Genomic DNA, 6,470 nt, shown 5'->3' on the forward strand with positions numbered 1-6,470 from the left:
GTTTTGAAAAAATCTAAAAAAAAAATCATTTTTTTTATATCCGATTTTTGTTTTCTGATTTTACCAATGTGCAGATTTTGCCTTGGAAGCTCCTTGTCACGTGTCACAATCTTTGTGCCCCACATTATATATATATATATATATATATATATATATATATATATAGGGAAGGGATCAAAAAAGAAAGCTAAATGTAGGAAGAATAAAGAATTAATCCTATTCATTAATTCACGATGATCATACGGTCCCAATTTGACGGATTTGATCTCTTTAGTTTAGGCGATAAGGGTTAAAATGTAATTCTCTTATTCAATCTAACGTGCTATTCCTATATTTAACTCAAACATGATTAGTTTATTTTTGGAAGATATTATGCATGCCTATCATTACGTTTTTAATTGTTTGTTATTTTTTTATTTTTATTTTCATTCAACATACTTTTTTATTAGTAATAAATTTAATTTCAACAATTCTGCAATTCTTTTTTTTTTTTACTAATATTTCGCTTATTTGATTTAATCCGTAAAACATTGTTTTTTATTCATCCAAATTTTCTTTTTCTTCAAATAATTTTAATGTGTAATCACAAACTAATAAAATCTTCCCCTAATTTATATATATTTATCCATTAATTAATTATGCATGCAGAATTTAAGTCCTAATCGCTCAAATAAAATTAGTAATTTATGTAGCATTTTATTTTTCTTATTAGTGTGTTTGTACCATATTAACTTTTTCATTAGTATGTTTGTGTATCAAGAGTTATTTCAAAACTTGTAAATATTAATTTTCGTTCTTTATGCAATAAATAATACTAATTGTATTGTATTGTTCAAAATGTACCTAAATAAGAATTATTTTTGAGAATAAGGATATTAATTTGCTGAATAATTTTCTTTGTGCGATAAACAAAAATTATACATTATAGAATATTGTTCTAAATGTACCTAAATAAGAATTATATTTTTGCGAATAAGGATAGTAATTTGTTGAATAACTTTCTTGGTACGATAAACAATAATTATATTCTATTTGAATATTGTAAAAAAAGGTACCAAATAAGAATTATATTTTTGCGAATAAGAATAGTAATTTGTTGAATAACTTTCTTGGTATGATAAACAATAATTATATTCTATTTGAATATTGTTCAAAACGTATCAAATAAGAATTATATTTTTGTGAATATGGATATTAATGTGTTGGATATTAACTTTCTTGGTACGATAAACAATAATTATATTCTATTTGAATATTGTTAAAAAAGGTACCAAATAAGAATTATATTTTTGCGAATAAGAATAGTAATTTGTTGAATAACTTTCTTGGTATGATAAACAATAATTATATTCTATTTGAATATTGTTCAAAACGTATCAAATAAGAATTATATTTTTGTGAATATGGATATTAATGTGTTGGATATTAACTTTCTTGGTACGATAAACAATAATTATATTCTATTTGAATATTGTTAAAAAACATACCAAATAAGAATTATATTTTTGCGAATAAGAATAGTAATTTGTTGAATAACTTTCTTGGTATGATAAACAATAATTATATTCTATTTGAATATTGTTCAAAACGTATCAAATAAGAATTATATTTTTGTAAACTACAAAAGCTAATGAATATACTTGGAAAATTTAATAATAAACTACATAAATTTTCAAGCATATTCAACAATGAAAATTTTCTGAATAAAAATAAATGCTATACAAATCTACAACAATTTAACATTTTTGAACAAAGTCAATAATTCAATGAATATGTCACTATAAGATGTCGAATAACAATAAAAATTGTCTGAATAAAAATAAATATTATACAAATCTACAACAATTTTAAAACAATCCACTATTCATATTAAATGAATACATCACTATAAAATGTCGAATAACAATACAAATTTTCTGAATAAAAACAAATGATATACAAATCCAACACTCTATCTTAATTCTATCGAGGCATGTTTTTTTTTCTCTCGTAATGCTCTTCGTCCAAAAGAAACACCAATTATTGCTTGGTGACCTCAGTGATGTATGCTTTCTCCCATGCTTCCTTAATCAGCTCCACCATTGTAGTGGGAGATTCAAATCTGAAAATACAAGACCACCAAATACTTTATAAACTATACTGAATAACCTTTATAAGTATCCTGAAGTCAAGTTCAATAAACCAATTATTACCGAATAAGTTATAAAAATAGATTAACATTATTAAAATTCTACTAAATAATTGTTATTTTCTCTATATTAATCAAAACGGTCTATTTTAACTGAATAAATCTAAAAGAATTTTGAACAACTATGAAACGGTACTGAACAACTAATTAATTCTATTCAATATCAATTAATATATTATGAATAACATCACAGACTAACTGAAAATGTATACAAAGTTACAGAACAACACTCACAACCTTTATGCATCTATCTCTGCAAATTTCAATAGAACAAATTTATAAATGCATCGAATTTCCATTAATGATTCAGAAACTAACTGAAGATCATACAAATATCCAAAATAACGTTTACAAACACTTTCTAACTGAATTAAAAATATAATATTCTGAATAAGCTAATATTTTATTTGAATAAGTTTTCATTTTTCACCAAATAACATATAAATCGAACAATCATTATTCAGTCATTAATGGATTCTAAAAATTCTTGAATATGTATTTCATAATTGTCACGACCGCACTTGCTAAGGATAGCAAATTCGGGAAAACCGCGACTAAGGGAGGGAATTTAGGAACGGGATTTAGAAAGGGCATATTCGTTTTCTTGATGACTCGACTTGTATAAAGAAATCAATCGAAATATCTAGATATCAACGAAGGCCACAAGGGAACCGTACATAATATTATCCCAAACGGGGTACTTAATGGTTTTAGTACATTATTAAATAATACATATTGTTTGACAAATGACATAATATCTTAACATAATCAGTGTTCGCAGCGGAATAACAATAACTTGAGTATATGTATGAAGACATATACTCCACTCTGAGGTTCTCGTCCTAAATTGACAAAAGCTCCGCTTGCACACTACATCCTCGACCACAGCTCAACCTGCACATTTAAAAATACATGCAGGGCTAAGTACAAAAGTACTTAGTGGACACTTGCCGAAATTTACATACATGCATAATATTTTATTGTCAAGCCTTTCACAGTAGTAAGATACGAGGGTTTTCCTTTAAAGACTCGTATTTACCAAACATAATATCATTTCTTTCATCAATAACCCGCGCAGGTATTTTATATCATTAATTACCATATCAGTAACTCGTGCCGAGAGGGAGGCCTCCCTCTACGGACACTATGATCGGCCAACCCGCTAGATGACTCACGATCACAAGGTGTACACTAATTCCGAAGGGATTTGCGGTCCCATCCAGAATCCGAATTCGATTAACATCAGATAGGCAATTAATAATAAAACATAAAGCATTTAGGCATTGACAATATCATTTAAATTCATAAGCATAAAGTCTTAACAATTCTAATATATAATTTTAGTTTATACGTAGAAAGCCCACCTGAATAGCAGACTCACGGTTTAGCTCTAACTCTGGTGCTTGACCTTTAATCCGAGAGAATAAAATAAGATTCTAATTCTCGAAAAATCTCAATAAATGAGGATGCGTGAAATGATTATGCATGACTCATATTCCTTTAATTAAATTATGAGATGCTCATCCTATTTAAGGAATTAAAGCTCGTCTTATAAGGTCGGATTATTAATCTTTAATAATCTACTCATCTTAAAATAATCTAATTCACTTACTAATTAATAATTAGTAAGTCTTAAAATTTTCTCTAATTAATCTTAATAGAATAATTATGAAGGCCCAATTAAAATAAAATAATCAAGGCCCAATAGGAATTTAATTCGAGCCCAAATGAATAAATTCAAAACCCAATGCATAAATAACATTAGGCCCAACATCAATTAAATTCTAAAGCTCAACAAATGAGGCCCAAGATAATAAAATCATGAAGCCCAATAAGTGAGCCCATCATCACCCTTAAAATAATTAGTAAATTTTAATATTAATCTCTAATTAATTTAATTAGGATCAATAGTGAAGACCCAAATAAATAAAATCTCGTTGGGCTCAATTAAATAATAATTGGAGCCCAACGTAATTAGTGCAAATCTTAGTACCATGAAATGGGTTAGGCCCAATTGAGAAAGCCCAAAATTTCGGCCCAAACCCGGCCCAAAATCCTCCCCTTTTCTTCCCCAAATTCACGCCTCTTTATCTCTCTCTCTACCGACATCTCTTTCTCTCTTTTTTTTCGGTTCTCTCTCTCTCTTTTATCAAAACACACTCACACAAACTTTTTAATCTTTCTCTCTCCTCACAACAAAACACACGCACACACACTTTTTTTTTATCTCTCTCTCTCTCTTCAATCACCACACACACACTTTATATAATCTCCCTCTCTCTATCTTTTTTTTTTAAAAAAATTCCTTCTCTCCCTCTACCTTTATTAAAAGCATAACACTCCTCTCTTTATTCAATCACCACATGCACACACACATTGAAGTATCTCTCTCTCTCTCACCGAAAACTCATGCTGCTCACATCTCTCCCTCTCTTCCCTTCTCTATCTCTCACAAAGCTCCGCCGCTGCGGAAGCTCGCCGGGAAGCAGCGGCGATAAGCCGCCGTCACCCACTGCTCTCCCCTCTCTCCGTCCGTGGACGAGCGCCAACAGCAGGGCCGCCGCCCTCTGGCCTCCCTCCGTCTGACTCCCTCCGACGACAACATCAGCTGACAAAGCTAACCGTCGCCGCTGACCTCCCTCGTAATCTCTCTCTCTCCTCGGTCAGTGGTAGACCACCACCGCCGGACGGACAGCAGCGATGAGCCGCCGCCGCCTTCCTCGATTCTCTCTCACTCTCCTCAGTCAGCCTCCATTTTTCAGCATGCTTCAAATCATCCTTCTACTCTTATTTTCTTTTAACAACAGTCATGCTTTGTATATATGTATGACAGTGTATGCATATGTATTTTTGGCAGAAATGAGAAATCATGAATGAAAAGAAACTTTGCAAAAAAAAGAAAAATAATTAAAATTTACCAGCTGGGATTCGTAGGGAGAATCTGCAGATTTTAGTTAAATAACATATGGAGAGGTGAGTTGGGGATGAGGAATTGAGGTTTAAATAGATTGATTTCGTCAAAGATTTGAATGTGAAAGAAATAAAAAATTTGCTGCTTGTGAAAAAAAAATCAAATCTTACGGAAAGTGAAATGGTGAAAGCGTTGAATGAATAATGGGAGTTTGAAGCTGAAACCTTCAATGAAATGGGGTGTTTGTTTATTGGTCTGTCAACGTCTGCGAAAATGGTGATGAAGAGATTTGTTGAATGTGATGAAGAAGTGAAGGAGTGAATGAGACTGAGACGTGAAGATTGAAAAAAATAACCAAAATCCCTTAATCATAGGGATTTTGGATGACTTTGGAGGAGTGGCGCATGGGGGTGAATAGTGTAGCAATAACTGGTAGCTGCTGTTCTTGGCAGCAATGGAGGTGGTGGGTTGGGCTTCTCTTTTAGGAAAAATGACTCTTGGGCTTAATTATTAACAAGGAAGGCTTAATTAAAACTAGGGCCCAAAATAATATTTGTCGAGGCTCAACACATTCAAAATAATTAAAGCCTAACTTAGACTTAAATTAAATCATGTAGTATTAAAAATATTATTAGCATATAGAATTAATCGCATTCATATAATTCAATTTATGCAATGCACATAAATTCAAAAGACCAAATTTTATAAAAGCTTTTAAAAAAAAATTTGTTGGAATAAACCCATTTTCATTTCTCCGGCATAAATCGTCTTAATCTAAGTTCAAAATAATTCTAAATTTAATATAAATAGGCGGGGTGTTACAATAATCTTATTAACCAATAATTCCCATTGAGAGGGGCAAGATTTGCAGCGGTTTTTCTAAAAGAGTCAATCGTATTCTGCAAAAAATGAGAAAGAAACCCTTACCTATTGTGCGCCGCTGCTGAGAAGTTAGGCGGTGAATGAAAAGGAAAATTAGGGATAATTGTTTACTCTTATGTAGAAAAGTGATGGAAGATTTGTCAACCGCCGGAGAAAATCGATTGAAGGAGATGAACGAGTAGTGATGATAAATGGTTGAAAAGTAGGGTTAATGTTAGTGGGTAACTCCTTAATTAATGGAGTAAATTTTGGTATAGTTGTTCAGCAAAAGAAAGCCGGTACCAATTATGCCCCTCACGGAATTTACATTCAATTTTTCGGCCCTTTAATTAAATTATGAAACTGAAATTATAAAACTCAAAATATGATCTTGACCGTCTATTTCTATTAAATTAGTGGTTAGGATCTATTCTTTAATCTTTACTCTAAAGGGATTCTTTATAGATCTTAACCCTATATATATATATATATATAGGCAAAGGTTCAATG

At 31.0% G+C, this 6,470-nt stretch overlaps 1 long non-coding RNA gene across 1 annotated transcript; it reads right to left on the reverse strand.

Moving 5' to 3' along the window:
• Positions 1-1,837: 1,837 nt before the first annotated feature.
• Positions 1,838-6,222, reverse strand: LOC131018302 (uncharacterized). Its single transcript, XR_009100072.1, has 2 exons — positions 6,027-6,222; positions 1,838-2,101 (listed from the first exon to the last, which is right to left on the reverse strand). It is a non-coding gene; the product is annotated as an uncharacterized LOC131018302 (long non-coding RNA).
• Positions 6,223-6,470: the final 248 nt, after the last annotated feature.

Source organism: Salvia miltiorrhiza, chromosome 1, assembly GCF_028751815.1.
Source record: "Salvia miltiorrhiza cultivar Shanhuang (shh) chromosome 1, IMPLAD_Smil_shh, whole genome shotgun sequence".
Classification (NCBI taxonomy): domain Eukaryota; kingdom Viridiplantae; phylum Streptophyta; class Magnoliopsida; order Lamiales; family Lamiaceae; genus Salvia; species Salvia miltiorrhiza.